This window comes from Saccopteryx leptura, chromosome 10, assembly GCF_036850995.1.
Source record: "Saccopteryx leptura isolate mSacLep1 chromosome 10, mSacLep1_pri_phased_curated, whole genome shotgun sequence".
Lineage (NCBI taxonomy): Eukaryota > Metazoa > Chordata > Mammalia > Chiroptera > Emballonuridae > Saccopteryx > Saccopteryx leptura.
This window is the reverse complement of record NC_089512.1, coordinates 43,596,225-43,614,879: the sequence shown is the minus strand read 5'-3', so window position 1 is coordinate 43,614,879 and position 18,655 is coordinate 43,596,225. Positions and strand designations below refer to the sequence as shown.

General features: G+C 42.0%; 1 pseudogene; it reads right to left on the bottom strand.

Annotated features, from left to right (window-relative positions):
- Positions 1 to 1,119: 1,119 nt before the first annotated feature.
- On the bottom strand, positions 1,120 to 18,085 carry LOC136381840 (translationally-controlled tumor protein-like; annotated as a pseudogene).
- Positions 18,086 to 18,655: the final 570 nt, after the last annotated feature.

Genomic DNA, 18,655 nt, shown 5'->3' with positions numbered 1-18,655 from the left:
ACCCTGAAAAATATAGCAATGGCTTTACTCACAATTTTTCCCTCTATGTACTTTTGTGAGACTTTATTCTCAGCGTTAAATAATATCAAAACCAATAAGACACAGATTGACAGATGAAGTTAGTAGTGCTTGCTTGGGCTTGAAGTGTAAAAATACCAACCTTCAATTGAAGTTTAGCCAATGAAATTCAGCAACAAAAATGTCACTAATAAGCAGGTTAGTTAAAGAATTTCCCCTCCCCCGCACTTATCTTATTTCACTGCACCCCACACAAGTTAAATAATATCAAGACCAACAAAAGAAACCGACTGACAGATGAACAAAGAAGTCACTAAGCAGGTAAGCTAAATAATTAGTTTATGTTTATTAAATACAGTTATATATTACAATTCTACATTTTTATTTAAACTATAAATATTGCTAAATTATGTGGGGGTTTTTTCTTGAAGTGACACACCACCTGAGTTATGCTCGGTTTTTTGGCGAATTTTGACACACCAAGCTTAAAAGATTGCCCATCACTGGCCTAGACTCATTTCTTTCCTATAACATTTCCAGAGAACTACAGCAGCCCCGCCTTGGCTCTTCTGTTGCTTCTTCTATCAGATAGAATCTATCCTAAGCCCTTCCTTGTTTCACTGTCCCTTGTGTTAATAAACATACTCTCTAAATTACCTGTACTCATGTTGTGAAATCTTTCCTGTAAGAAGTCAAAAATTCTTACAGGAATTCAACAACTTAGTAGGTTTCTGGCCCTAGGCAACCTACTAAGGGCCAGGTCCCCTTTCTGGTAACAACATGACATGTTTTTCTAAAAACAATGCCTGCATTCTAAACAAATCAAAGTTAAAATAAATGAGGAGCTCAAGATAACATCGGTTGCATTTGTCATAATCCTGGTATGGATGAAAAACAACAGTCAGCTCTCTGCTCTTTTCACCATGTGAGGCTACAAAGAGAAGTTGACTTTCTGCATCCTAGAAAAGGACCCTCACCAAAATCTGACTATGCTGGCATCCTAATCTCAAATTTTCAGCCTCCAGAACTGTGAAAAATAAATGTTTGTTGTTTAAAAACAGACAAAACAAACAGACAAGCAAACAAACAATAAAACGGCAGTCAGTTATGACAGGTGATAGACCCCCAATTGCCAAACTTATTAATATTTTTCATTTCTAAACCATCCTTAAAGAGAACCATATATGGCCTGGCCTGTGGTGGTGCAGTGGATAAGGTAATGCTTAGGTCACTGGTTGGAAAACTTGGGCTTACTGCATCAAGGCACATAAGAGAAACAACTATGAGTTAATGTTTTTCACTCCTCCCCCTAACTCCCACCTTTCTCTCTCTCCTCATTCTAAAACCAATAAAAAATAAAATAAAATCATATATGGGGTCACACTATCCTCCTGGTAGTGCTACAGAGCAACTATGCCATCAGGATTCATGTTTTCACCAATAAAAAACTGGTAGTTTTTGAAATTAGCAAGGACATGCTTGGTTTATTCTGTGTCTCTGTCATAAAATGTTTTACTTTCTGGTCGCTGTACTTCAAGTGTCCTTTTGATTGATTTCATGTAATCCTTTGATGTACTTCTTGTAGGCTTCTTTTGTGAAGCTGGTTTCCTACAAGTGAAGGTTCATAGCAATAGCCACACCAGAGATTACTGTGCTTTCAGTACCTTTACCCTCCAGACTTTCAGTGGAGACATTTCCAGCAATAAGTGAGTCATCAGTGTTACCTCTGTCTTACTGACTCTCTTCCCTCCTGCCTCCAGGCATAGTCTATGATCTCTCGGATCTTGTGGATGTTGGAGAACATCTGTCTTGTCATGGCTGATGAAGTCCAGTAGATGATCATGATGGCGGCTGGAAGGAGATGACGGCGGCTCTGGAGATAAAGCGGAAAGGGGATCAGGTGGAAAAGCCCCAAATGCATTATTTTTTTCTTTATTGATTGATTTTTGAGAGAGAGAGAAAGAGACAGAGACAAAGAAGCATTCATTTGTTGTTCCACTTAGTTGTTAATTCACTGGTCACTTCCTATATGTGCTCTGACTGGTGATCGAACCAGCACCCTTGGTGTTTCGGGATGATGCTCTAACCAACTGAGCTAACTGGCCAGGGCCATAAAATCTTAAAAAATAAAATAAAATATTGAAAAATAATCAAAGGACAGATAAAAAGCTTCCCAGACAAGAAAAGACTAGTTAAAGGACTTCATCATCACCAAACCAGTATTACAGAAATATTAAGGGGTCTTCTTTAAGAAGAAGAGCCCTGGTCGGGTAGTTTGGTTGGTTAGCATTGTACATACAGACTAAGGCTGCAGGTTTAATCCCTGGTCAGAGTGCAGTCAAATATCAACCAATAAATGCATAAATAAGTGGAACAACAAGTTGATGTTTCTCTCTCTCTCTCTCTCTAATCAATCAATCAATTTTTAAAAAGGAGATAAAAGAATAAAAAATATGTAATAAAATGGCAATAAATATATATTTATTAACAGTCACTTTATTTTTTCAACAATTACTTTATTTACTTATTTTTAATTAAAAAATAATTTACTGATTTTAGAGAAAGGAGAGAGAAAGGCAGGAGTGGGAGGTACAGGAAACATCAACTCACAGTTGCTTTACACATGTGCCCTAATTGGGCAAGCCCAGGGTTTTGAACAAGCGACCTCAGTGTTCCAGGTTGGTGCTCTATCTACCCACTGCACCACAACAGGTCAGGCAATTTATTTTTTAATTTTATTTATTGACTTTAGAAAGAGAGGAAGGGGAAGGGAAAGAGACAGATAGACAGATAGAAACACCAATCTGTTCCTGCATGTGCCCTGACTGGGGATCAAACTGGTGACCTCTGTGCTTTGGGACTAAGCTCTAACCAACCAAGATATCCAGCCAGGGCACAACAATTACTTTAAATGCAAATGAATTAAATGTTCCATTCAAAAGATGTACAGTGGCCTGACCGGCGGTGGCTCAGTGGATGGAGCATTGACCTGGGACACTGAAGATCCAGGTACAAAACCCCAAAGTCACTAGCCTGAGCACGGGCTCACCAGCTTGAGTGTGTGATAAGCATCTCAAACTATTATTTCCAAAAATCAAGCTCTTGATTTAGTTTTATCAGCTTGCTTGTCTTGTAGTCTTTCCTATCTCAGAAAATAGTAACATAACCTTCCAGATGTTTAGGCCCAAAACTTGGAAGTTGCTTTCTTTACCTCTCTCACATCTCATGTCTAATCCATCAGGGAATCCCATTTGCTCTACTTTTCAAAATATATCCAGCATCTAATCACTTCACATTTTCACTACTACAGTATTGGAACCAAGTTGACATCATCTCTCTCTTGGATTACTGCAATAGCCTCCTTAACAACCATACTGTAGGAGCTCAATAAATAAATTATTGAATGAATAAATGAAGCAATGCACAGGTATGAGTTATGTTGGCTCTTTGGAGGCCTATGGTTAAACTTGAGACCTCTTGCTATAATTTGGAGAGAGAGTGGGAAGAAGTAGTATTTGAACAGAAATGCAATGGGCCCATAGAGGAGACAAGAGGGAGGAAAGTTAAAGAAAAGATGAAAAATACAGGAGAGAGGCATCAGTGGAACTGGAACCCTGAGTTGCCATGGGAACCAGCAAAGGAACTCTGTCAAGGTCACTGGGTGCCCTGTCCTTGCTGTCGTGATTGCCCATCCATTGTTCGTTACCCTGTTTCCCTCTGTTGATCAGTCCAATTCAGGGTCTTATAATATAAGGGGATCTCCAAGAAGCCTGAATAGGTGAATGATTGTTCCTGAAGACCAGGTGAAGAGAGCAGTTTCCTTGTGAGTTTTGGGGGTGCACCCTGTAGAGGGAGGGTATTTAGTGGATTGGGCAAGCTCCTTGAACTGGTGCTGGAGAAGCAAGGTAAGGAAAACATGCAGGTGGGGTCCCTCCCTCTCCTCTTGGGCCACACCATACCCTCTCCTTCACTCTCTCCCCATAGGCAATCCAGCAGCTGCTTCCAACAGCCTAGGTCTGCCTGCTATGAAAGACCTTCCAGAAGTTCATAGCTCTTCCCCCAACTCATTTTAGCCATTCTTTCAGTAAGCAACTAAGGCCTGGTTCCCTACTCTTAGTATTCAGGGACTCTTCTCCAGATTGGCTAATGAAGTATGGTTTGGGCAAAGTGTTTGGTTGGGTCTCCTGAGTTCAATTTCCTCCTTTGAGCGTGTTTTAGTTTCCAACTGGGATCTTTGCCATAGTAATTATAACAACCACACTCTGCATAGAGGCTCTTAAAGCTCTAAGGGCAAACAAATACCTAGAAAGAAATTCTTTTTTATTTTTTAAAAAAATTTATTGATTTTGAGAGAGAGAGAGACTTGCTGTTCCATTTATTTATGCATTAATTGGTTGGTTCTTATATGTGCCCTGACTGGGGAGAGAAGCCACAACCTTGGTGTATCAGGATGACCTTTTAACCAACTGTACTACCCAGCTAGAGCTAGAAAGAAATTAAACCAAGTAGTTGTTAGAATCTCCACTCCCACCAGACCCAGAAGCTCTGTACTTGCTAGCTCATAGTGCTTAGTGAAAATTATTTAACCAGCTTACATGTTTTCTATAACCACATAGAAATTGTATTACCTGAGGGAAAGAGTTTTCCCCACCACCCCCTATTCTTCCCCAAGCCTTCCCCACCCAGCCAGTAGCATTATTATTCACTGGGTGCTTGAGAGAAAAACCTAGTTTACCTTTATTTTTCCTTTTTTTTTTTACCCCTCATCCTAACAGCAAGACCTGTGACCTCTATAAAACATGGCCAGATGGCCTGACCTGTGGTGGCGTAGTGGGTAAAGCGTCAACCTGGAAACACTGAAGTTGCCAGTTCAAAACCCTGGCTTGCCTGGTCAAGGCACATATGGGAGTTGATGCTTCCAGCTCCTCCCCCTTCTCTCTCTCTCTCTCTCTCTCTCTCTCTCTCTCTCCACCCCTCCTCTCTAAAAATAATAATAATAAAAAAATACATGGCCAGAATCTATCTTTTTCTCTTCACCACTTCGTGACAACGAGCAGTGATCTGCTAACTAGTCTCCCTGCTTCTATACATGTCCTGCTACAGATTACAGCAGCCAGAGCTGTCTTTCAAGGATAGGCCTTTCCTGACCTGTGGTGGCGCAGTGGATAAAGCATCAACCTGGACTACTGAGGTCACCGGTTTGAGGCCCAGTGCTTGCCCAGCCAGTCAAGGCCTAACCCTGATGCAACTACGCTTCTCACTCCCCTCCCCCCTTCTCTCTCACTGAAATCAATAAAATCTAAACAAAACAAAACAAAAAACAAACAAAAAACAGGCCAAATTCCCTGTTTAGTTTATTTTATTTATTTATTTATTTATTTTTTCTTGTGGCAGAGACAGAGAGTCAGAGAGAGGGACAGATAGGGACAGACAGACAGGAAGGGAGAGAGATGAGAAACATTAATTATTTGTTGCGGTTCCTTAGTTGTTCATTGATTGATTTCTCATATGTGCCTTGACTGGGGGGCTACAGCAGACCGAGTGACCCCTTGCTTGAACCAGCGACCTTGGATCCAAGCTGGTGAGCTTTTGCTCAAACCAGATGAGCTCGTGCTCAAGCTGGCGATCTCGGGGTCTTAAACTGGGTCCTCCACATCCCAGTCCAACGCTCTATCTATCCACTGCGCCACCGCCTGGTCAGGCCAAATTCCCTGTTTATAAACTCCCAAAGGCTCCCACTGAATTTTTGATACATTTCAAATTTCTGCTCATGGTGCAGGAGGCTCTGTATAATGTGGCTGCAGCCTTTCTCTGCAGTCACATGTCTTACTGCTCTCCCCCTCAGTCACGTGGTCTTGTCTGTTCCTTCAGTGCCAAGCTTGTTCCTGTCTTAGAGCCCTGGGATTGTTGTTGGCAATGCTTAAGATGTTCTGTGAAGATTTCTTTCTGGCCAGCTCCTTAGTATTTAGGCCTCAGCTCACTTTTGCTCCATAATGAAACTTTCCAAAAAACAGCAGTCATCTAGATGTTTTGCTTATGTATCTGTAATTTGAGCAAAGCTTGATGCAGAAGATGCATTTTGCTCCGTGCAGCATCAGCTGGGGCAAATCAATCTAGAACTGAGGACCTGCTTCGAAGATGACTCACTACCATGGCTGGCAAGCTGGTGTTGACAGTCATCTCTGAGCTAAGCCAGGGCTGAAGACTGGAAGCCTTGGTTGTTCGTGAAGCTGAATTCCTAGGAAAATGCCCCCAAAGGCCCATGTGGAAGCTGTATTGTTGCGCATGACCTAGCCTCAGAAGTCACAAAGCATCACTTCTGTTGTACTTTATTGGTTGAGAGAGTCAAAAGAATTGCCCAAGTTTAAGTGGAGGAACACTAACTCTATCACTACAGGGATGAGTGGCAGGGTTCTGCAGTAGCACACTGAAATGGAAATAGTGCTTTTTTTTCTGGACAATTCTGGGTAATATTAACTGTCATAGCTTCCTCTTCAATGTGACCATCACTGACTGCTCTGTGTAAATTAGCTCCTTCCCACCCCCCAAATTGTCATTCTTTATCATTTCAGCCTCTGGTTCCTTCATAGCACTTGTCATTATCTTAAGGCATCTTGTCCATTTACTTATTTGCTCACTTGAAGTCTTATATTGATACAAGAATATAAGACCCCCAAGAACAGGATCCTTGCATGAAGGAAGGCCATTTGGGAAGCTGACGGCCTGCCAGTTGCAGGAGAGATGATTGCTATTTAAAGATATGTAATGGTGGAAACAATGGTATTTGGTGATAGGCTGTGAGGATGAGGGGAGAAAGGGCACACTGGGTTGCTGGTCCATCTCAGACCAAGGAACAGCATGGGACTGAGGGTGTGCATGGCTCAGGATTGTCTGGCAGAGTCCATGCTGAGGCCTGCACTACTGAAGGGTAAATTGTGTTATGTGTGTGATGTAACTGGCTAGATGCTCACCAAAGACCTGTCCTCTTCTTCCCAAGCTTCCAGTTACATTTCCCTGATAGGGGCCAGACGAAGTTATGGCCAAAGAAATGCAAGTAAAAGCTAATGTAACTCACATTCAGGGGTAACCTATTAAAAGCCATTCTTTAAGACCCTGCACACTCCCTTCTCCTTCCTTATAGGAGGTATGTCAGCAATGGCAGCATCACAGATGGGAGGAGGCCTGGGTTCCTGAATGACTATGTGGAGTAGACAAACAACCTTTTAAATCTCACGACACAGAATTTTGAAGAGACAAGTGGTAGACTGTTCCCACACTCAGTATTTGTCTCAATGTTTCTTCATATTATTGAACTTCTTCCTCTATTTCTTGCATTTTCTGCAAATGGAAAGTCAGCACTATAGCTTGGTTAGATTCAGGTTAACTTTTCTGGTAAGAAGTATTCCAAAGGTGGTGTTGTACTTCACGTGGTATCTTATCAGGAGGGACATCCACAGCAGGTTGTTCCACCGTTGGTGACCTCATGGTTGAAGACTGAATTCAGATGGTGGTTGCCAGGTTTCTCCATTGTAAAGGCACTTCCCCTTTTACAATTTGAATGCAAACTATGGAGTAACCCTTGGTCACATTCTAACATCCTGTTCCTGAACAACACATTTAACCTAATGTTTTTAGCACCCATTATGGTTCCTTCCCTCAATTATTTGTATTTCTCACTTTTCTAGCATGTATCAAGCAACTTGCTGTATACTGGGCACTCTTCCATGGGTTTTACCTATATTTTCTCCTTTAATCGTCATAATAATCCTATGAGATAATTTTTCTTTCTCCATTTGATGAGGAAACTGAGGCATAAAGAAAGTGCATTAGTTTTCCATTGCTTCTATAACAATATACCACACATTTAGTGGCTTAAAGCAACACATTTATTATTAGAGTTCTAGAGGTCAGAAGTTTTGAAACTGAACTGAAATCAAGTAGTGATCAGGGCTGGTTCCTTCTGGAGGTTCCAGAAAAAATTTGTTTCCTTGCCTTTCCAGCTTTTAGAGGCCACCTGCATTCCTGGGTTCATGGTTGCCTTCAAGCTTCAAAGCCAGCAATGGCGGGTCAATTCCTTCTCATAGACCATCACTCTGATCTTGCTTCTGTGGTCACATCTCCTTCTCTGACTCTAAGTGAATGAATCTCTTTTCTGCCTCCTTTATCACTTGTAAGGACGCTTGTGATTACATTGGGCCTACCTGGATCATCCAGAACAATCTTCCTATCTTGAGTCAGCTGATCGTCACCTTAATTTCACCTGCAACCTTAATTCTCCATTGCTGTGTAACCTAAGATAGTCACAAGTTCTGGAGGTTAGGACAAGGTCATCTTTGGAGGGGTCATTATTCTGCCTACCACATAAAGTCACATAGCAAATCAGCAGCAGAGCTTGGATTTGGGCTCCGGCAATCTGGTTACAGGGCCCACATTTTAAATACTTACACTATACTTCTACAAATGCACTAAGTCGTGGCATTGAAACAGCTTATTATGATTGGCATAAAAGATCCCTCCAGCTTCCCTTTTCCCTGATTTCATAAGGTACCATGACATTATTATAATTTGGCTTCCCACAGTATGCTAGTGTCTAGATATAGAGTCTGGAGCTAGCTGCCTTGGGTTAAAATCCCAGCTAGGCCACTTACTTACTATATGATTTGGGTAAGTTCATTAAAGTTCTCTGTGCCTCAGTTTCTATAATGTAAAGTGAGGAAATAATAGTATTTACCCTATAAGGATGTTTTTATCTTTAATTTTAATTTAATTTAATTTTTTGACAGAGACAGAGTCAGAGAGAGGGATAGATAGGGACAGACAGGAAGGGAGAGAGATGAGAAGCATCAATTCTTCGTTGCGGCATCTTAGTTGTTTGTTGATTGCTTGTTAATTGATTCCTTTCTCACATGTGCCTTGACTGGGGGGCTACAGCAGAGCGAGTGATCCCTTGCTCAAGCCAGCGACCTTGGGCTCAAGCCAGTGACCTTAGCCTTCAAGCCAGCGATCTTTGGGCTCAAGCCAGCAACCATGGGGCACGTCTATGATCCCACACTCAAGCCAGTGACCCCACGCTCAAGCTGGATGAGCCTGGATTTAAGCTGGCAACTTTGAGGTTTCTAACCTGGGTCCTCTGCATCCCAATCTGATGCTCTATCCACTGCACCACTGCCTGATCAGGCTATTAGGCTGTTTTTTGTTTTGTTTTGTTTTAAAATGTTTCTATTTATTTATTTATTTATTTATTTATTTATTTATTTATTTATTTATTTTACAGAGACAGAGAGAGAGTCAGAGAGAGGGATAGACAGGGACAGACAGGAACAGAGAGATGAGAAGCATCAATCATTAGTTTTTCGTTGCATGTTGCAACACCTTAGTTGTTCATTGACTGCTTTCTCATATGTGCCTTGACCGCGGGTCTTCAGCAGACCGAGTAACCCCTTGCTCAATCCAGCAACCTTGGGTTGAAGCTGGTGAGCTTTTGCTCAAACCAGAGGAGCCCGCGCTCAAGCTGGCTACCTTGGGGTCTTGAACCTGGGTCCTTCTGCATCCCAGTCTGATGCTCTATCCACTGCGCCACCGCCTGGTCAGGCCTAGGATGTTTTTAATCAATGAAATGCTCACATAGCAAGTGCTGTGTGTCAGCCGGGATTATTATTACTCCTGTATATTTCTGTATATCCCTAGCCAGTTTGCTTTCTGGACCTCACCCTCATTTTTTTTTTTTAAAGTGAGAGAAGGGGAGATACAAAGACAAACTCCTGCAGGCGCCCTGACGAGGATCCATCCAGCAACTCCTGTCTAGGGTTGATGCTCAAATCAACTGAGCCATCCTCAGTTGCTGAGGCTGACAGAGCAACTGAGCGACCGGCTGTGAGAGGGGAAGAGAGAGAGAAGGAGGAAAGGAGGAAAAAGAAGTAGATAGTTGCTTCTCATGTGTGCCCAGAGGAGGGATTGAACCTGGTACGTGGGCATGCTGGGCCGACACTCTATCACTGAGACAACTGGCTAGGGCCTTCATCTTTCATTTATTGTCACCAAGTGAAGCTGTCACATAGGGAACAATCCGGCCATAAAGAATAGAAAAATTCAATAGAAGACAAATGACCTGTCTGTCTGTCTGTCTCTCTCAAAAAAATATATTTATTTATTTTTATGAGAGACAGACAGAGATAGAGACAGACAGGAAGGGAGAAAGATGAGAAGCATCAACACATAGTTGTGGCACTTTAGTTGTTCATTGACTGCTTTCTCAAAAATGCCTTGACTGGGGGCCTCTAGCTGAGCTAGTGACCCATAGCTCAAGCCAGCGACCATAGGGTCATGTCTATGATTCCACGCTCAAGCTGGCAAACCTTCACTCAAGCTGGTGAGCCTGCACTGAAGTTGGATGAGGCTGTGCTCAAGCTGGCAATCTTGGGGTCTCAAACCTTGGTCCTTACCATCCCAGGTCAATGCTCTATCTACCGTGCTACCTTGTGGTCAGGCTTAAAAACATTATTTTATCTTATTTTTAGAGAGAGAGAGAGAAAGGGAGAGAGATGAGAAACATCAATTCATAGTTGCAGCACTTTAGTGATTGCTTTCTCATATGTGCCTTGACTGGAGGGCTCCAGCTGAGCGAGTGACCCCTTGCTCAAGACAGCAACCTTGGGCTTTAAGCTAGTGACTTTTTGGGCTCAAGCTAGTGGCATGACCCCATGCTCAAGCCAGTGACCCTGCACTAAACTGGTGAGCCTGAGCTTAAGCCGGTGACCTTGGGGTTTTGAACCTGGGTCCTCACGGTCCCAGGTCAATGCTTTATGCACTGTGCCACCACCTGGTCAGACTTAATTTAAATAAACTATTTTTCGGAATAGTTTTAGACCTAAATAAAATATTTATACTAATATTAAAATTGAGGACATAGTATTGAGAGTTCACATATACCTCACTCCTTCTTCTATTATTCTCTTAGGTTGGTATGGTGCAATTGTTCTAGTTAATGAACTACTATTGATAAGTAATCATTAACTAAAGTCCATGCTTTATCCAGATTTCCTTAATTTTTACCTAATATCCTTTTTCTGATCCATGATTCCATTCAGGACACCACACTGCAATGAGCTGTCATGTCCCCTTAGGATCTTCTTGACTATGAGAATTTGTCAGACTTTCCTTGGTTTTGATGACCATGACAATTTTGAGGCATACTAGACCCTTTTGGACAATGCTCTTCTATTGGAATTAAAAAAATAGTTTATTGTATTGATTTTAGAGAGAGAGAAAGGGAGAGAGGGAGAGAGAGACAGGAACATCGATCTGCTTCTGTATGTGTCCTGACCAGGGATAGAACTTGCAACCTCTGTGCTTTGGGATGATGCTCTAATCAACTGAGCTATCCAGCCAGGGATTCTCTTGGAATTTGATGTTCTTCTCATGGTTAAATAGGGGTTATAGATTTTTTGGAGGAAAACCACAAAGATGAAGTCCCATATTCATCACATTATATCAAGGTACACACTATCAACATGAGTTACTGCTGTTAATACTGGCCTTGAACACCTGAGGTAGGCCTTCCACTATAAAGTTACTCCCCTCCACCTTCTATACCGTACTCTTCAGAAGGAAGTCACTATGCTCAACTCACACTTAAGGAGTTATGTTCTACTTTCTTGAAGAGTGTATTAATTTCCTAGGGTTGTATACCAAGATACCACAAATTGGGTAGCTTAATATATTCTGTCATGATTATGGTGGCTAGAAATCTAAAATCAAGGTGTCAAAATGGGGTTATGTTCTCTCTGAAGTTTCTAGGGGAGGATTTAATCCATATCTCTGTCCTAGCTTGTGGTGCTGCCTTGACATTCCTTGGTTTGTAGATGCATCCATCCAATGTCTGCCTCTATCAGAACAAAGTGTTCTGTCTGACCTGCGGTGGCACAGTAGATAAAGCATCGACCTGGAACACTGAAGCCCTGGGCTTGCCTGGTCAAGGCGCATATGGGAGGTGATGCTTCCTGCTCCTCCCCCCTTCTCTCTTTCTCTCTTCTAAAATGAATGAATAAAATCTTAAAGAAAACAATTAAAAAAATAAAGAACAAAGTGTTTCGTTGTCATTGTCTGTATCCTTCTCTTCTTATAAGAACACCAGTTATATTAGATTGGAGCCCATCCTAATGACCTTGTCTTAACTTGATTCCTTCTGCAAAGATGCTGATTCCAAATAAGGTCACAAGTACCAGGGTTTAGGGTTTTAACACAAATTATTTGGAATTCTTCTGCATAGGAAATTTATTACTTCTCCCTTATTTATTTATTTATTTATTAAAAAAAAATTAAATAGATAAACCCTGCCAGGGCTCCTCTATTTATTTCTTTAACTTTTAATTATATCAGTATGAACTGCCACTTTGCTATACTTGTTTATTAGCTCCAGAAGTTGTTTTGGGATTTTCTATGTAGACAATCATGTAATCTATCATTTCTTTCTAATCTGTTTACCTTTTATTTCTTTTTCTTGTATTAATTTGTTAGCTAAGACTCATAGTACTATGTTGAATAAGAGTGTTGAGAGAAGACATCCTTACTTAGATGGACTTGCTCCCAATTTTAAAGGGAAAGCATGCAGTTTCTCACTGTTAAGTACAAAGTTATCTGTAGGGTTTTTGCCCATTCAAACAATCTCTCCGTCTGTGTATTCAGACCATTCACATTTTTAAACTATTTTAAAAATATACTTAGTTTTCTAGAGCAGTTTTAAAATTATTGCAAAAGTGAGCAGAAAGTACAGAGTTCCCAGATATTTTCTCCCAGTCTGTGGCTTGTCTTCTCATTCTTGTGAGAAAATCACATTTAAAGTGATTATTGATACCACTGGATTAACGTTCACCATGTTTGTGACTGTTTCCTATTTGCTGTATACGTTCCTTTCCTTCCTCCCTCTTCTTTCTACCTTCTGCGGTTTTAATTGAGCATTTTATATGATTCCATTTTACGTTTGATCTTTTTTTTACTACATAAAAATGAAAAATTTCATGTAGAAAAATATATTTGATAAACAAAATAAGATTGCAAATGACAAACTGGAAAGTAATTTATAACATGCAGGACAATGGTTGCATATTTATAAGAAAAATATGAGCAAAAGGGAAAAAAGATAAATGGGCAAATAATATAAATAATCAACAAAAAGAAAATAAATGAAATAAAAATATGCAGTAAATATATTAAAATATGCTCACCTTCATATTTAAAGGAATGTAAAGGAAACATTTCTCACCTACCAGTCTGGTAAATGTAAAAAGTTTGAACATATCCACTACTGACCATGTTTTCTGGAAACTTCTATACACAGTTGGTGGGATGGCACATTACTGTAACCTTTTTGTTAGGCAATTTTACAATATTTCTCAAACTTTTAAATTTATATGCCAATGGTTCTAGCAATTCCAAATCTAGGAGTTTGTCTTACAGAGAAATTTACTTACATGTACTGATCTTTTTCAAGAAAAATTTTGCTGCTATTGTTTACATTAGTGGTTCTTCTCTGACAGAGATTTTGCTCCCTTGGTGACATCTAGCAATGTCTGGAGACATTTTTGGTTGTCACAACTCTGGGAGTATTACTGGTACCTAGTATGTAGAGACCACTGATGTTGCTAAACATCCTACAAGGCATAGTACCGCCTTCCATGGCAAAGAATGATCTGATCCCAAATGCCAATAGTGCTGCTATTAAACACTGAATTAGATAAAAAGAACCAATGTACATTAGTCAGGAAAGACTGGGTTAGGGTTATAAAAAGGATCTCCCAAGTTTATTGACTTAGAGCAACTCAATTCAAGGGAGCAATTTTGGCCTGGCCTGTGGTGGCGCAGTGGATGAAGCGTTGACCTGGAAGGCTGAGGTCGTCATTTTGGAACCCTGCACTTGCCTGGTCGGGGCACATGTGGGAGTTGATGCTTCCTGCTCCTCCCCCTGTTCTCTCTCTCTCTCTCTCTCTCTCTCTCTCTCTCTCTCCTCTCTAAAAAATGAATAAATAAAATAAAATTTAAAAAAAATAACAAAATCAATTTTAAAAAAGGGAGCAATTTTAACAATGTGCTTAACAATTTGATGAGGTGCACTAACGACTACTGTACAATAACCCAGTATTTTTCTTTCGATGCCAGGAAGCTCATAACTAAGATTTATACACAGTGACAATAGCTTTTGTGTTAGTTCAGGTCTTCCAAGAAGTAGATGCCAAGACAGGCTTAGACCCCCCAAAATTTACAGCCAAAAGACCCAGAAAGGAAAATGGTGAGGAACCTAGCAGGAGGTTGGGAGAGCATGAGGCCATGACGAAGCTCTAACCTGTGTGGAAGAGTGGGGAGGAAGGAAGGTTAGTGAGGAAGTCTTAGAGTGGATGACAGTTCTAAGAAAGCTCTGGCTATGCTGACAAGGAGCCCTTGAGCCAGTCGCCTGTCAGAGAAGTTTCAATCTCCTCTGATGTGGGCTTGCCTTAGTGTCCCTCCTGAGCCCAGCCAGTGGTTAGGAACAGCCCGTGGGAAGTCGTGATGGTCAAAGAGTCCCGCAGATGGAGATCTGGGGGGCACATTCTCGTGGCCACTTTGGTCCACCCCTTCACACGGCACAAATGTGCTTTTCCACACAGGGCCAGGGAGCAGCTCCTCCATGGACCCTGAATGCCCCTCTTTCTGAGGGGAAGCAGAAAAGGGAGGTTACTAGATAACAGCTCCCATTGCTGCTGCTGACCTCTGGGTTACAACTGGTCCTTATTCTCTCCCTCCTTCACTACTGACTCTAAATGCCCCTTAGGGCTGTAGCTTACCTGGTGGTCTGACCCTTGGTAATCATATCTGTCTCAGGCTGGGGTTGCTTCACATGTCCATTCATAGTTATGAGGCGAGGGAGTACCAGGGGGCACTGAAGTGGCTCACTTGGGTTCCACCATGTGTTTCTCCTTGTCCATTCTGTAAAAGCAGCTCTACTTCCTTCTGGTCAGGGTCAATTACCCTTGCCTCCTCTCATTGACACTACCCTAGTGAGGAGCTGTAGCTTGTAGTTCAATGGGGTCATTGAGTCCCCTGGCAAGAGCCCTTTTGGGGACCAGAGCCCCCAACATTATAGAACTCAGTTGCAGGCACAGGAAGCATGAAAGTGGGTCAGGGGAGCAATGGTAAATGGGCCGCCTGTCCTTTGGTTCTCAGACCCAAGCCGACTTCCTGATCCACTGCAGATAACCTTCTTTTCTGGCTTAGCTGGCCTCTTGCAGTCAGCACCCTAGTCTTACTTTGTAGCTCTCAAGCCTTGTCTCTTAACTCAGTCCAGCTTGAATTAGTTTTGTCTCCTCCAACTGTCACCAGGTCCCTAGCTTCCTACTCTGGGAAGCCTCGTTGATTCTTCAGGGCAGGGGGCCGCCCAGCAGGAGCTCAGGAAATTCGGACCAGCACCTATCTAAGACCTTAGGTCTTGTGTTACCAAATACCTCCACAGGTCTTTGCTCAGACAAAATGTCCTGAGACAATACACATCACAAGAATAGTGGCAGACTTTTTTGGAGGTGGGACCCTCATTGCTGGGTTTATCTATCTAATCTTGTTCTGCTAATGCTGTGGTTAGAGTCTGGTATTTTGACAGGATATACTGAAAGCCTTGCCAGGGCTTGCAGTTTCATTTGTTGTTTTGAACGGGTAATTATTCACAGGGTTCAAAATTCAAAAGGCATAAAACACTGTTCAATGAAATGTTTCCTTGTACCTCCATTTTCTAGTCACCCAAGTTCCCCTTTTAGGTACAACAACCGTTTTCAGTTTTTCCAGATACCATAATACACACCTTTATATTTGTTTTTCCAGATGATAACATATTATATCCATTGTTGTGAACCTTGTGTGTATGGTTTTCAAAAATCTATCAGTGTATCTCAAAGATCATTTTAAGTCAATAGCTACAGATTCATCATTCTGGTTTGTTTGGTTTTTTTGTTTGTTTATTTTTTCTTTTACAGAGACAGAGAGAGAGAGGGATAGACAGGGACAGACAGACAGGAACTGAGAGATGAGAAGCATCAATCATTAATTTTTTGTTGCGACATCTTAGTTGTTCACTGATTGCTTTCTCATATGTGTCTTGACCGTGGGGCTACAGCAGGCCGAGAAATGCCTTGCTCAAGCTAGTGACCTTGGGTCCAAGCTGGTGAGCTTTGCTCAAACCAGATGAGCCCGCGCTCAAGCTGGCAACCTCGGGGTCTTGAACCTGGGTCTTCCGCATCCCAGTCCGATGCTCTATCCCAGGAGTCCCCAAACTTTTTACACAGGGGGCCAGTTCACTGTTCCTCAGACCGTTGGAGGGTCGGACTATAAAAAAAACTATGAACAAATCCCTACGTACACTGCACATATCTTATTTTAAAGTAAAAAAACAAAACGGGAACAAATACAATATTTAAAATAAAGAACAAGTAAATTTAAATCAACAAACTGACCAGTATTTCAATGGGAACTATGCTCCTCTCACTGACCACCAATGAAAGAGGTGCCCCTTCCAGAAGTGCAGCGGGGGCCGGATAAATGGCCTCGGGGGGCCGCATGTGGCCCCCGGGCCGTAGTTTGGGGACCCCTGCTCTATCCACTGCGCCATCGCCCAGTCATGGCATCATCACTCTGTTTTTATTAATGCTTTGTTGTATGCGTGTGTGAATGTACCACAATTTATTTAACCAGTGTACCAATTAATGTGGGCATTTAGTTTTTTCCCCAATTATTTGAGATTACATTGTTGTGGTAAATAACTGTGTATATCCAGGTATGTGAGCACAACTGTACAATAATTTTGTAGCAGAATAGCTGGATCAAAGCATATTCACATTTGTCATTTGAGAGACAATTGTCAAATCACCTTCTATATAGATGGTACAAGTTAGCCTTCTGCCTTAAATGTCTGTTTCCCCAGAGTTTTGCTAATACAAGGTGTTAACAAACCTTTAAATTAAAAAAAAATTTTTTTTTTAAATTTATTGATTTGTGTATGTGTGTATGTATGGGAGTGAGAAAGAAATAGCAACTTATTATTCCACTTAGATGTTCCATTTAGTTGTGTATTCACTGATTGCTTCTCATACCTGCTAGGGCCAGAGATCCAATACACGACCTCGATGCACTGGGTCAACGCTTTATCCACAGAGCCACCTGGGCAGGGCATTTATTTACTGATTTGAGAAAGAGAGAGAGAGCAACAGGAACATCAATCTGTTTCTGTATGTGCCCTGACTAGGGATCAAACAGGCAACCTCCGTGCTTCAGGATGAAGCTCTACCAACTAAGCTATCTGGCCAGGGCTTGCTGTTAGACTTTTTTATGCAATCATTGGTTGATTCTTGCATGTGTGCTGACCAGGGATTGAATCCGCAACCTTAGTGTTTCAGGATGATGCTCTTACCAACTGAGCTACCTGGCCAGGACGTCGATATCTTTTTGGATATGTCTTCTTGGGCAAGGGAAACAAAGAAAAAAAAAATAAACGAACGGGACCACATCAAACTAAAAAGTTTTTTGCACTGTGAAAACCAGGAACAAAACGAAAAGACAACCTATTAATTGAGAGAAGACATTCACCGATGTTATATCTGATAAGCAGCTAATAGCCAAGATATATAAGGAACTCATACACCTTAACACCAAACAAACAAACAAGCCAATTAACAAATGAACAGTGGGCCTAAACAGACAATTCTCCAAAGAGGACATATATAGATGGCCAACAGACATATGAAAAAATGCTCACCATCACTAGTCATCAGGGAAATGCAAAGTAAAACTACAATGAGCCTGACCTGTGGTGGCAGAGTGGCTAGAGCAGTGGTAGTCAACCTGGTCCCTACCACCAACTAGTGGGCATTCCAGCTTTCATGGTGGGCGGTAGCGGAGCAACCAAAGTATAAATAAAAAGATAGATTTGCCTGACCTGTGGTGGTGCAGTGGGTAGAGCGTTGACCTGGAAATGCTGGGGCCACCGGTTCGGAGCCCTGGGCTTGCCTGGTCAGGGCACATATGGGAGTTGATGCTTCCTGCTCCTCCTCCCTTCTTTCTCTCTCTCTCTCCTCTCTAAAATGAATAAATAAAAAAAATATATATATTAAAAAAAAAACCTTTAAAATAAAAAGTTTTTTTTGTTTGTTTGTTTTTTTTTTACTTTTCTGAAGCTGGAAACGGGGAGGCAGTCAGACAGACTCCCGCATGCGCCCAACCGGGATCCACCTGGCACGCCTACCAGGGGGCAATGCTCTGCCCATCTGGGGCGTTGCTCTGTCGCGACCAGAGCCACTCTAGCGCCTGGGGCAGAGGCCAAGGAGCCATCCCCAGCGCCCGGGCCATCTTTTTGCTCCAATGGAGCCTTGGCTGCGGGAGGGGAAGAGAGAGACAGAGAGGAAGGAGGGGGTGGTGGAGAAGCAGATGGGCGCTTCTCCTGTGTGCCCTGGCCAGGAATCAAACCCGGGACTCCTGCATGCCAGGCCGACACTCTACCACTGAGCCAACTGGCCAGGGCCAAAAAGATTTAACTATAGTAAGTTGTTTTATAAAGATTTATTCTGGCCATGGCCAGTTGGCTCAGCGGTAGAGCGTCGGCCTGGCGTGCGGGGGACCTGGGTTC